The following is a 13,020-nucleotide window of genomic DNA, read 5'->3' as shown; positions in this document are numbered from 1 at the left end:
TGACACATATTCCCAAAACAGTTGCTGTCATTTATGCCTGTTTCAAGGTTAAACTTGGGTGTGTGCAATATTTTGTTTGCAAGTTTTTGATTGCAAGTAATGGAAATGCCCTATGGCTAGCATAAGGAAAGAAAGGGAAGGGAAGGGAAGACAGAGGAGGGGAAGGAAAAGGGGGAGAGGGGAGGGGAGGGAAGAAGGGAGGGAAGGAAGGAGGAAGTTAATGAAAGGATATTGGAGGCATTTTATGGAAGCAAAGGAAGAGTTGGACAACTAAACTTTCCTAGAAAAGGAAGAAACTAGGCCAGGCATCGTGGCTCATACCTGTAACCCTAGCATTTTGGGAGGCCGAGGTGGGCAGATCACCTGAGGTCAGGAGTTCGAGACCATCCTGGCCAACACGGTGAAGCCCCGGGTCTACTAAAAATACAAAAATTAGTCAGGCATGGTAGCACACACTTGTAATCCCAGCTATTCAGGAGACTGAGGCAGGGGAATCACTTGAACCCAGGAGGCAGAGGTTAGTGAGCCGAGATCGCACCACTGCATTCCAGCCTGGGTGACAGAGCGAGACTCTGTCTCAAAAAAAAAAAAAAAATTAGACAGGCGTGGTGGTGGGTGCCTGTAATCCCAGCTACTTGGAAGGCGGAGGCAGGAGAATCTGTTGAACCTGGGAGGCAGGGGTTGCGGTGAGCAGAGATCATCCCACTGCACTCCAGCCTGGATGACAGAGTGAAACTCCACCTCAAAAATAATAATAATAATAACATAAATAGGCCGGGTGCAGTGGCTCACACCTGTAATCCCAGCACTTTGGGAGGCTGAGGTGGGCGGATCACAAGGTCAGGAGTTCGAGACCAGGCTGACCAACATGGTGAAATTTTGTATTTTGTAAAAATACAAAAATTAGCCAGGCATGGTGGCGTATGCCTGTAATCCCAGCTACTCAGGAGGCTGAGGCAGGAGAATCACTTAAACCCAAGAGGCAGAGTTTGCAGTGAGCCGAGATCATGCCACTGCACTCTAGCCTGGGAGAGTCTGTCTCAATAATAATAATAATAAAATAAATAAAGTCATCAGTTCCACTCCCATGATAACCCGTTAACCCATTAATTTATTAATCCGTGAAAGGATTAATCGGACCTAAGAATCTCTTAAAGACCTCACCTCTCAATACTGCCACTTTGGGGATTCAATTTCAACCTGAGTTTTGAAGAGAACAAATATTCAAACCATAAAAGCAGCCTAATCTCCTTCAACCATCCGCTGTCTATGGACTAGCACATAAAAAAGAAAGAAATTTCTAACCTGTTTAAGCCCCTGTATTTTGGAGTCTGTTGCAGTAGCTTATCTATGAAATAATAGAGCTGGGATTGCTGTGTTGGATCTGAAGGGCTGTGTGGTTCCTGCCCAGGATGTAGTCATTCAGAAACCCAGCAGGATTCAGGTTTGATACACTGAGGGAGGCTGAACGGCACACTTTTGCCTGAGTTCCCATGAGGCCTGGCAGCCTTTTCAAATCCCTGCCTTCCTGATTTCCATTAATATCCTTACAGTAATAAGAGACCGTCTGTTTCTTGGCACCAAAAACTCCTAAAACAAACTCTCCCCTTATATCCTGCACTTCTCATTTAGTTGCATCCTTTCTGTCTTCGCTCCTAAACAGTGAGCTCCAGGAAGAAAAGGATCATCGTTTATCTTTCCACGCTGTGTCTTTAGAACCTAGTGTGGTGCCCAACACATAGAAGGTATCCCAACAAATAGGGGATGGATGGAGGGAGGGAGGGAAGGATGAGTGGATGGATGAATAGATGGAAAAAAAGAAAATAATAAAACTAGTTGTAGCTTATAGGAGGGAAGGCTTCATGGAACTTCTCTCTCCAGGCTCTGAATTCCTACTATCCTGACTTTCTTTTTTTTTTTTTTTTGAGACAGAGTCTCGCTCGGTCTCCCAGGCTGGAGTGCAGTGACCGGATCTCAGCTCACTGCAAGCTCCGCCTCCCGGGTTCCCGCCATTCTCCTGCCTCAGCCTCCTGAGTAGCTGGGACTACAGGCGCCCGCCATCTCGCCCGGCTAGTTTTTTTTTTTTTGTATTTTTTAGTAGAAACGGGGTTTCACCGTGTTAGCCAGGATGGTCTTGATCTCCTGACCTCGTGATCCGCCCGTCTCGGCCTCCCAAAGTGCTGGGATTACAGGCTTGAGCCACCGCGCCCGGCCTCTATCCTGACTTTCTCTGTGTCACTGTCACATATGACTGAGCCACCTCCCTATTTTCACCTCCACTCTAGAGGCATACCTCAACAGAAGTGTTAGGTTACAGGGGTATGTCTTTAGGACCTTTCTTGTTAGTGGTCTCTACAATCTTACAACCCTCTTTCTAAGCATCTAGAAGCCTAATACTATCGACCTTTCCTTTATCATACTCAAATAATTATTTTTCTCGGACCTACTTTGTTAGCCTGATTAGAAAACAGAGCCTGAGACAGATTAAAGTGCTAACACTTTATTTAGGAGTTGAAAGTCTATAGAGGTGAGAATGAGGAAGAAAAGAGGAAAGATGTGAGGTGAAATACAAATCAACGTGATGTGTTGGCCAGGCACGGTGGTTCATGCCTATAGTCCCAGCACTTTGGGAGGCCAAGCCAGAGGGATCACTTGAGGTCAGGAGTTTGAAACCAATCTGACCAACATGGTGAAACCCTGTCTCTAGGCCGGGCGCGGTGGCTCACGCCTGTAATCCCAGCACTTTGGGAGGCCGAGGCGGGCGGATCACAAGGTCAGGAGATTGAGACCACGGTGAAACCCCGTCTCTACTAAAAATCAAAAAAAAAAATTAGCCAGGTGCGGTGGCGGGCGCCTGTAGTCCCAGCTACTCGGGAGGCTGAGGCAGGAGAATGGCGTGAACCCGGGAGGCGGAGCTTGCAGTGAGCCAAGATCGTGCCACTGCACTCCAGCCAGGGGGACAGAGCGAGACTCTGTCTCAAAAAAAAAAAAGAAAGAAAGAAACCCTGTCTCTACTAATAACACAAAATTTAGGCGGGTGTGGTGGCAGGTGCCTGTAATCCCAGCTACTCAGGAGTCTGAGGCAGGAGAATTGCTTGAACCCGGGAGGCGGAGGTTGCAGTGAGCCGAGATTGCATCATTGCACTCCAGCCTGGGAGACAGTGGTAGACTCTGTCTCAAAAAAAAAAAAAGTGATGTGTTTCCAAAACTTTCCCTGTGAACGTTATAAAATTAATCAAGGAACCAGATGGAGTGGCTCACACCTATAATCCCAGCACTTTTGGGAGGTCAAGACAGAATTGCTTGAACCCAAGAGTTCAAAACCAGCCTGGGCAACATAGGGAGACTCCATCTTTACAACAAATTAAAAAATTAGTTGAGCATGGTGGCTCACATCTGTAGTCCCAGCTACTTGGGAAGCTGAGGTGGGAGGATCACTTGAGCCTGGGAGGTCAAGGCTGCAGTAAGCCATGATGGTGCCACTGTACTGTACAGCCTGGGTAACAGAGGGGTACCCTGTTCCAAAAAAAAAAAGATTAATCAGGCCGGGTGCAGTGGCTCACTCCTGTAATCCCAACACTTTGGGAGGCTGAGGCAGGCAAATCTCGAGGTCAGGAGATCAAGACCATCCTGACTAACATGGTGAAACCCCATCTCTAATAAAAATACAAAAAAAAAAAAAAAATAGCCAGGCGTGGTGGCAGGTGCCTGTAGTCCCAGCTATGTGGGAGGCTGAGGCAGGAGAATGGCGTGAACTCGGGAGGCAGAGCTTGCGGTGAGCCGAGACCGCGCCACTGCACTCCAGCCTGGGTGACAGAGCAAGACTCCGTCTCAAAAAAAAAAAAAAAAAAATTTAGTCAGGGAGAGAGAAGGAAAGATGAAAATAAACCAAGCTTGCAGCACACTCAGCACTAATCATTAGATAGCTTTGTCTCTGACCTGCTTCCTCATAGCTGTTTGTCTCCTATTGTCCTAGAATCATATATACCCAGTTAAAAGATTATAGTTCCCAGCTGGGCATGGTGACTCACGCCTGTAATCCCAGCACTTTGGGAGGCCGAGGTGGGTGGATTACCTGAGGTCAGGAGTTCGAGACCAGCCTGGCCAATATGGTGATATCCTGTCTCTACTAAAAATACAAAAATTAGCCAGGAGTGGTGGTGCATACCTGTAATCTCAGCTACTCAGGAGGCTGAGTCAAGAGAATTGCTTGAGCCCAGGAGGCAGAGGTTTTATATATATACATATATGTGTGTGTGTGTGTGTGTGTGTGTGTGTGTGTAGTTCCCCTTAACTGCTGTAACAACTTGAACATGGTGAAATGTTAAGTTCTGCCTTTGAGATACTCTTTCAGGTCCTGCATACCAGTGAAATTACTGACATCAGCTGTATTGAAGGACCCCTTTGAAGCTGAGTCACAAAATAATTCAGTTTCTTTTTTTTTTTTTTTTTTTTGAGACGGAGTCTCGCTCTGTCGCCCAGGCTGGAGTGCAGTGGCCGGATCTCAGCTCACTGCAAGCTCCGCCTCCCGGGTTTACGCCATTCTCCTGCCTCAGCCTCCCGAGTAGCTGGGACTACAGCGCCCGCCACCTCGCCCGGCAGCTTTTTGTATTTTTTATTAGAGACGGGGTTTCACCGTGTTAGCCAGGATGGTCTCGATCTCCCGACCTCGTGATCCGCCCGTCTCGGCCTCCAAAGTGCTGGGATTACAGGCTTGAGCCACCGCGCCCGGCCCCAAAATAATTCAGTTTCTATGTCCTGATGATTTTATCCCCCTTACCCTGATCAATGACCCCAATTTCCATGATCCCCTTAAAAACTTCAGCCCAGAACTCCTTGAGGAGATGGATTTGAGTGTCTCCTTTCATCTCCTTCCTTGGCTGCCCTGCAACCATTACACTCTTTCTCTGCTACAAGCCCTGCTGTCTCAGTGTAATTGGTGTGTTACTGTACATCAGGCACATGAGCCTGTTGGTCGTATAATGTTGCCATACTGGCCACCAATCCCAATCCTGCACAGCAGGTTGCTCACCAGCCTTGTTTGCTTGGTGCATAGTCTTTTCCAGGGAGACCACGAGGAGGAGCCACATCTAGGAACAGGTCCTCAAAAGTGAGAAAGGAGAAGGAATGTATTTGCTTAGTTCTCTCCCATCTTCCATTTCTCAGTGGTAAAGATTCATCCCTGGGGAAACTAACTCCCGTATACTCTTTGGTTGTGTAACTTAGCACCTTGCAGCCATCCAGGCTGGCAAATTCCAATGGCATGGTATTACAAATAGAGAAGTAGAGAGGTAATTCAGTATGCTGAATTAGGGTGCTGACTAGTAGAGAAGAAAGAAGATAATCAAAGGAATCTGGGAAGATTTCTTTCTTTTTATTATTCTTTTTTTTTTTTTTTTGACAGAGTTTTGCTCTTGTTGGCCAGGCTGGAGTGCACTGGCGTGATCTCAGCTCACTGCAACCTCAGCCTCCTGAGTAGCTGGGATTGCAGGCATGTGCCACCACGCCTGGCTAATTTTGTATTTTTAGTAGAGACAGGGTTTCTCCATGTTGGTCAGGTTAGTCTCAAACTCCTGACCTCAGGTGATTTGACTGCCTCGGCCTCCCAAAGTGCTGGGATTATAGGCATGAGCCACTGTACCTAGGGAGGAATAGTCTGAATTATCCAGGTGGGCCCAATCTAATCACATTAGTCCCTAAAATCAGAGAACCTTTCTCAGCTGTGTTCAGAGACAGACATGACAACAGAAGGGCCAGAGTGATACTTCATTGCTGGCTTTGCAGAAGGAGAAGGGGCCACTAGCCAAAGGATGGGGGCAGCCTTTAGAAGCTGGAAAAGGCAAGGAAACAGATTCTCCACTAGAGCCTCCAGAAAGAAATACAGCCCTGATGGCACCTTGATTTTAGTCCAGTGAAATCTATGTTGAACTTTTGGACTATAGAACTAGAAGAAAATTAATGTGCATTGTTTTAAGTCATTAAGTTATGATAATTTGTTATAGCACCAAGAGGAAATTGATACACAGTCACTGCTACTATAGCTAGTTCTAGGGCCACAGTCGTAACCACTCAGTGGATTCATTTTACCCTCTGCCCAAATAGAGCCAATTTAGCAATACAGGGGAATTGCAATAGAGAAAGGGTTTAATTCACACAGAGCCAGCTGAATAAGAGACTAGAGTTTTATTACTCAAATCAATCTCTCCAAAGATTTGGAGGTTTAGGTTTTTCAAGGATAGTTTGGTTGGCCAGGGAATGGGTGCTACTGATTAGCTGGGGATGCAAACATAGGGGTGTGGAAAATGGTCTTTGTGCACCGAGTCCACTTCTGGGTGGGGCCACAGGACTGTTTGGCAGGTCTAGGTGGAACTATTCGTTACCAAAAATCCAAAAACCTGAAAATGCATCTCAAAAGGCCAATCTTAGGTTCAACAATAGTGATGTTATCTGCAGGAGTCATTGGGGAAGTGGCAAATCTTGTGACCTCTGGAATAATGGCCAGCAATCATTTACACCTAGATCTTAGCAGAATTCAGGCTCCCCTCATGCTCCTATTCTAGTGACCTTTCATTAGCTTTACAAAGTGGTTCAGTCTGGGAGAAGGGCAATTGCCATTTAAACAATAAACTAAATGTCTCCCAAAGTTAGCTTGACTCAATCCCAGGAATGATTAAGGGCAGTTTGGAGGCTAAAGGCAAGATGGGGGTTGGTTAGATCAGATCTCTTTCACTGTCATAATTTTCCCACTGCTATAATTTTTGCAAAGTGTTTCAGAATCGAAATTTATCATCCCTCTCTTTCTTTTTTTTTTCTTTTTTTTTTTTTTTGAGACGGAGTCTCACTCTGCCACCCAGGCTGGGGTGCAGTGGCTGGATCTCAGCTCACTACAAGCTCCGCCTCCCGGGTTCACGCCATTCTCCTGCCTCAGCCTCCCGAGTATCTGGGACTACAGGCGCCTGCCACCTCACCCGGCTAGTTTTTTGTATTTTTTAGTAGAGACGGGGTTTCACCATGTTAGCCAGGATGGTCTCGATCTCCTGACCTCGTGATCCGCCTGTCTCGGCCTCCCAAAGTGCTGGGATTACAGGCTTGAGCCACCGCGCCCGGCCCATCCCTCTCTTTCATGACCCAACTGGGATTACCTAGACCTTCATCCCCAAGGAGTATAGGTGTTTAGGGACCCTTGCCAGGTCACAGTTGTTGTAACTGCCCATTAATAGTCATCCCAAGCATGAAAGTATCAAATGACACACAATGAATCTTCTGGGTTCCAGACATTTTGTCTGCTGCGCCTGTTGAGAAGCAGCTACCTTAATTCCCCAGAACAATCAGAAATGATTATCCCAGGCAGTGCAGTAACTCCCTTCTCTGCTTGTCACTTCAATAATACAAGGAACTCAAACTAAGTACTATATAGTCACAGCATCTAATTCAGTGGAATGCTTACTGTGTCCCCAGGCCTAAGAGTTCTTCCAGAAATTAGAAACTCTTATCCTACAGAGCCTAAGGTTACAGGGATGAGAAGCGCAAAATCTACAAGTGGGTCACTGCGTGCGGTTGTGAGAAAGGTCAGCCCCTGTTTCCCAACCCCAGTATACTAACTAGAGAGGCATAGTACAGTATATCACTTCTTAGCTCAAGGAATAAGCCACATCCTTCAAGATAGCCCATAGCTGGCTGCATTGGCTCACACCTGTAATCCCAACACAATGGGAGGCCGAGGCAGGGAGATCACTTGAGGACAGGAGTTTGAGACCAACTTGGCCAAAGTGGCAAAACCCCATCTTTACTAAAAATACAAAAATCAGCTGGGCGTGGTGGCGCATGCCTGTAATCCCAGCTACTCGGGAGGCTGAGGCAGGAGAATCGTTTGAGCCCGGGAGGTGGCGGTTGCAGTAAGCCAAGATCCCACCACTGTACTGTAGCCTGGGTGGCAGAGCGAGACTCTGTGTCAAAGAAAAAAAAAAAAAAAAAAAAAAAGCACCTATCCTGCAAGATATACTTTTCCAGCACGTTAACTGGGCCTTCAACAGATGCTATTAAATGTACATTTTATTATTATGCACATACAGTGCGGCCAATATAGGAGGCAGTTGACATTGAAAAGATAGTGTCTCACTATGCCCAAGAGGAGGGGGCACACCAGGCCATGCATGGCCACATAGGGGAAGCACCAGTGTCAGAGGCATTTGAACCAAAGTGACTCAATCTTTTTTTTTTTTTTGAGACAGTCTCACTCTGTCGCCCAGGCTGGAGTGCAGTGGCACAATCTCGGCTCACTGCAACCTTCGCCTCCCCAGGTTCAAGCGATTCTCCTGCCTCCGCCTCCCGAGTAGCTGGGACTACAGGCGTGCACCACCACGCTCAGCTAATTTTTGTATTTTTAGTAGACATGGGGTTTCTCCATATTGGTCAGGCTGGTCTCAAACTCCTGACCTCAAGTGATCTGCCCACCTCAGCCTCCCAAAGTGCTGGGGTTACAGGCATGAGCCACTGTGCCCTGCCTGGGAACAGGACTTCTAAAAGGCAAATATGTCTAGAAGGCTGTGGTCCTAAGGCCCTTTTTGCTGGCTATAAGCGGGGTCTCCGGAACCAAAGGGAGCACACACCTCTCCTTAAAACTGAAGATGTTTACGCCCAAGATGAAACTGAATTCTGTTTGGGCAAGAGATCTGCTTATTTATACAAAGCAAAGAATAACACAGTGACTCCTGGTGGCAAACCGAACCAAACCAGAGTAATCTGGGGAAAGATAACTCAGACCTTTGGAAACAGTGGCATGGTTCGTGCCAAATTCCAAAGCAATCTTCCTGCTAAGGCCACTGGACACGGAGTCCATGTGATGCTGTACCCTTCAAGTATTTAAACTAATGAAAATTAAATAAATAAAAGTGGATTTGTGCTCTTGTAAAAAAAAAAAAAATTGGAAACATACAGTTAATGTAACAGGCCATCCCATTATTCTATCAGACCAGTTATTTCTGAATGATAGGTACATGGAAAGATCAGTGAAGCCCATGGCCATAGGCCCATTATCATGTCACACCACACTTTCTTTGCTGTAAAAGGAGTCTCTTAGTTCCCAAGATTGTGTGTGATAGTGATATGGTTTGGCTGTGTCCCCACCCAGATCTCACTTTGAATTGTAATAATCCCCAAGTGTCAAGGGCAGGGGCAGGTGGAAATAATTGAATCATGAGGGCAGTTTCCCACATACTGTTCTCATAGTAGTGAATAAGTCTCATGAGATATGATGGTTTTGTTTGTTTTTATTTTCATTTTTATTTTTGAGACAGAGTTTCACTCTTGTTGCCAAGGATGGAGTGCGATGGTGCGATCTCGGCTCACTGCAACCTCTGCCTCCTGGGTTCAAGTGATTCTCCTGCCTCAGCCTCCCAAGTAGCTGGGATTATAGGTATGTGCCACCATGCCCGGATAATTTTTTTTGTTTTTTGGTATTTTTTGTAGAGACAGGGTTTCCCCATATTGGTCAGGCTGGTCTCGAACTCCTGACCTCAGGTGATCCGCCTGCTTCAGCCTCCCAAAGTGCTGGGATTCCAGGCATGAGCCACTGCGCCCAGATTTTTTTCTTTTCTTTTCTTTTCTTTTTTTTGAGGCAGAGTCTTGCTGTGTCATCCAGTCTGGAGTGCAGCAGCAAGATCTCAGCTCACTGCAACCTCTGCCTCCCCGGTTCAAGTGATTCTCCTGCCTCAGTCTCCAGAGTAGCTGGGATTACAGGCACACATGACCACACCCGGCTAATTGTGTATTTTTAGTAGAGACAGGGTTTCTCCATGTTGGCCAGGATAGTCTGGATCTCCTGACGTCAGGTGATCTGTCCACCTCGGCCTCCCAAAGTGCTGTGATTACAGGCATGAGCCACTGCGCCTGGCTGATCTGATAGTTTTATAAATGGAAGTTCCCCTGCACATTTTCTCTGTTGCCTGCCACCATGTAAGACGTGACTTTGCTCCTCCTTTGCCTTCCATCATGATTGTGAGGCCTTCCCAGCCATATGGAACTGTGAGTCCATTAAACCTCTTTCCTTTATAAATTACCCAGTCTTGGGTATGTTTTTTTTAGCAGTGTGAGAACAGACTAATATAGATAGTATGCCACTATATGACATCTGCAGACCACCAGATGCTGGTGCTAGTAGAGACACTTGGAAAGGGGAGGCAAACCTGCTTAAAGGATCAATTTAAAGCTTAAAAGGATAAATTTCTAATTCTCCAAAGTGAGAGGGGCAGACAGATGTCCTGGACCTACCACCTGGTGGCCATGCTGATCTCTCTGAAGATTGGTGCCATATTGATCCCTCCTGCCAACAGTTGGATACTTAGCAACGGCAAACCTGAAGCATCCTTGGTGAACCCATGTTGTTGGATCCACACATGGTCTCCATCCCTCCCATCATGGCCACTTTGTTCATGGGCCCACATTGCAAGCTGTGAGGGTGTCAGAGACAGTCAGATCCATTGGAGATAGAATGTCTAATTCTTTTTTTTATTATTATTATACTTTAAGTTCTAGGGTACATATGCACAACATGCAGGTTTGTTACATATGTATACATGTGCCATGTTGGTGTGCTGCACCCACTGACTCATCATTTACATTAGGTATTTCTCCTAATGCTACCCCTCCCCGCTCACCCCACCCCACAACAGATCCCAGTGTGTGTGAATGTCTTACTCTTTTTATTTAACCAGCATATGACCTTTTACGTAGTGGTTACTCAATAAATATTTTTGAATTTGATTTATTTATTCAACATTTATTGAACTCCTACAATGTGATAGACAATGAGATAGGTTAAGAATACCAACTTGCTTTGGGAGGCCAAGGCGGATGGATCGCCTGAGTTCAGGAGTTTGAGAGCAGCCTGGGCAACATGGTGAAACCCCATCTCTACTAAAATACAAAAAATTAGCCAGGCGTGGCGGCGTGTGCCTGTAATCCCAGCTACTCGGGAGGCTGAGGCAGGAGAATTGCTAGAACCCAGGAGGCAGAGATTGCAGTGAGCCAAGAGCACACCACTGCACTCCAGCTCGGGCGACAGAGCAAGACTCCATCTCAAAAAAAGAAAGAAAAAAGAATACCAATTTGGTTTGCTCAGATGTTAATGCAAAACAAAATAAAACAAAATCAAAAATATATATATACCAACTAAAGTATCTGTCCTGTGTTGCACGTTGGGGTCTCTGGACACAGACACTGAGAAGGAGTTTAGGGGACAAGGTGTTTAAAGACTGGAAAAAGGCAGAAGTCAGTCCGCAATGCAAGCCTAACAGAGTATTGGTCAACCCAGCAGGAAACTCCTGGGGCAAGATAGCCATCTCTCTCTTTTTTTTTTTTTTTTCCCTGAGACAAGGTTTCACTCTGTTGCCTAGGCTGGCGTGCAGTGGCACAATCACAGATCACTGCAGCCTTGAACTCTGGGGTTCAAGCAATCCTCCCATCTCAGCCTCTCGAGTAGCTAGGACTAAGGCGTGCACCTCCACGCTTGGCTAATTTTTAAAATTTTTTGTAGTGACAGGATATCATTATGTTGCCCAGGCTGGTTCTGAACTCCTGGGCTCAAGCAATCTTCCCACCTTGGCCTCCCAAAATGCTGGGATTACAGGCATGAGCCACTGCGCACAGCCTAGCCATCTCTTTATATGCTCTCATCCTTCAGCCCAGAGGCAGGCTGCCCTAGGAAGGGCCTAACCTTAAATGAAGCTGACCCTAAAGGAACTGCCAGCTGGAGGCCATCTCCTGACCACACTCCCCACAGCTGGGTGGCAAGTTCTTCCTTAAAGGATTTGAGTAGCATATGTCTGTGTCTACCAGAGTCCACCTCTTGCTATGCACAGATCCAGGCCGCCATATACTTTCAGGGACCAGCCCCTCCCTTCCATGGGTCCGGTGGGCCCTTCTTCCTTTTTTTTTTTTTTTTTTTTTTTGAGATGGAGTCTCGCTGTGTCACCTGGGCTGGAGTGCAGTAGCACAATCTCAGCTCACTGCAACCTCTGCCTCCTGGGTTCAAGCGATTCTCCTGCCTCAGCCTCCTGAGTAGCTGAGACTATAGGTGTGCACCACCATGCCTGGCTAATTTTTGTGTTTTTAGTAGAGATGGGGTTTCACCATGTTGGCCAGGCTGGTCTTGAACTCCTGATCTCAAGTGATCCACCTGCCTCAGCCTCCCTAAGTGCTGGGATTACAGATGTGAGCCACCGTGCCCGGCTATGGGCCCCTCTTCCTAAGGAAGAACTCAGACAAAGATTACTGGGATGAACCACAGCCTTTGCCACTGCGATTGGTCTCACGGTTGCAATTCACATTTATTCTCTCTTTCCTCTACCACCCATTCTAGATGCCTCCCCAAGCCTCAGCTACTACCTTTGCTGGATTTAGTGTCTTAGCTGGTGACATGATTCAAACTCTCATCTCTACAACTTAACAAGCAGGACACTTTTTAGGGAGCATTCTCAGCATCAACATCTGTGGGGGAAGTGAAGGAAGCAGGATTGGACAGAAAGAGAAGTTGGGATATATCACAACTAGATTTCAGCTGACACCACAGGGAGCTTTGAAGCTGTGCTCATCTGTCAGAGTTGTCTCCGCTGGGACAAGAGGACCAGGCTTTGATGATCTCTGCCTCAGCCTCTCCTCGAATACAGGCTGCCATGGGAGATTGAATGTGATGCTGGGTGTGATACCTTTCTTCAGCCAAGGGCAATTTCCAGAAAGGGCCGACAGCTGAGACTGGCACCTGTGGCATCTGCCAGCAGCATTCCCAGAGGCTAGGGCAAAAGTCCTTCAGTCCTAAAGGGGAGATTGGAGTGGCGCCAACCACAATAAATTCCGTCCACGTCCACGACTCAATTCTTGTCTTTCTTTGCCTCTCCAGCTCCTTATCGGAGTTGTCCCTCACTAACTCCTCTTTCTAGATTTCTTTTTTATTGTGGTAAAATACACATAACATAGAATGTGCCATCTTAGTCATTTTTTAAAAATGTATTTACTTTTTTTTGA

At 46.6% G+C, this 13,020-nt stretch overlaps 1 pseudogene; it reads left to right on the top strand.

Moving 5' to 3' along the window:
- Positions 1 to 8,532: 8,532 nt before the first annotated feature.
- LOC117090952 lies at positions 8,533 to 8,866 on the top strand (annotated as a pseudogene).
- Positions 8,867 to 13,020: the final 4,154 nt, after the last annotated feature.

This window comes from Trachypithecus francoisi, unplaced genomic scaffold (genome assembly GCF_009764315.1).
Source record: "Trachypithecus francoisi isolate TF-2019V2 unplaced genomic scaffold, Tfra_2.0 Lachesis_group11, whole genome shotgun sequence".
Lineage (NCBI taxonomy): Eukaryota > Metazoa > Chordata > Mammalia > Primates > Cercopithecidae > Trachypithecus > Trachypithecus francoisi.
This window is presented reverse-complemented; position numbering and strand designations above follow the sequence as displayed.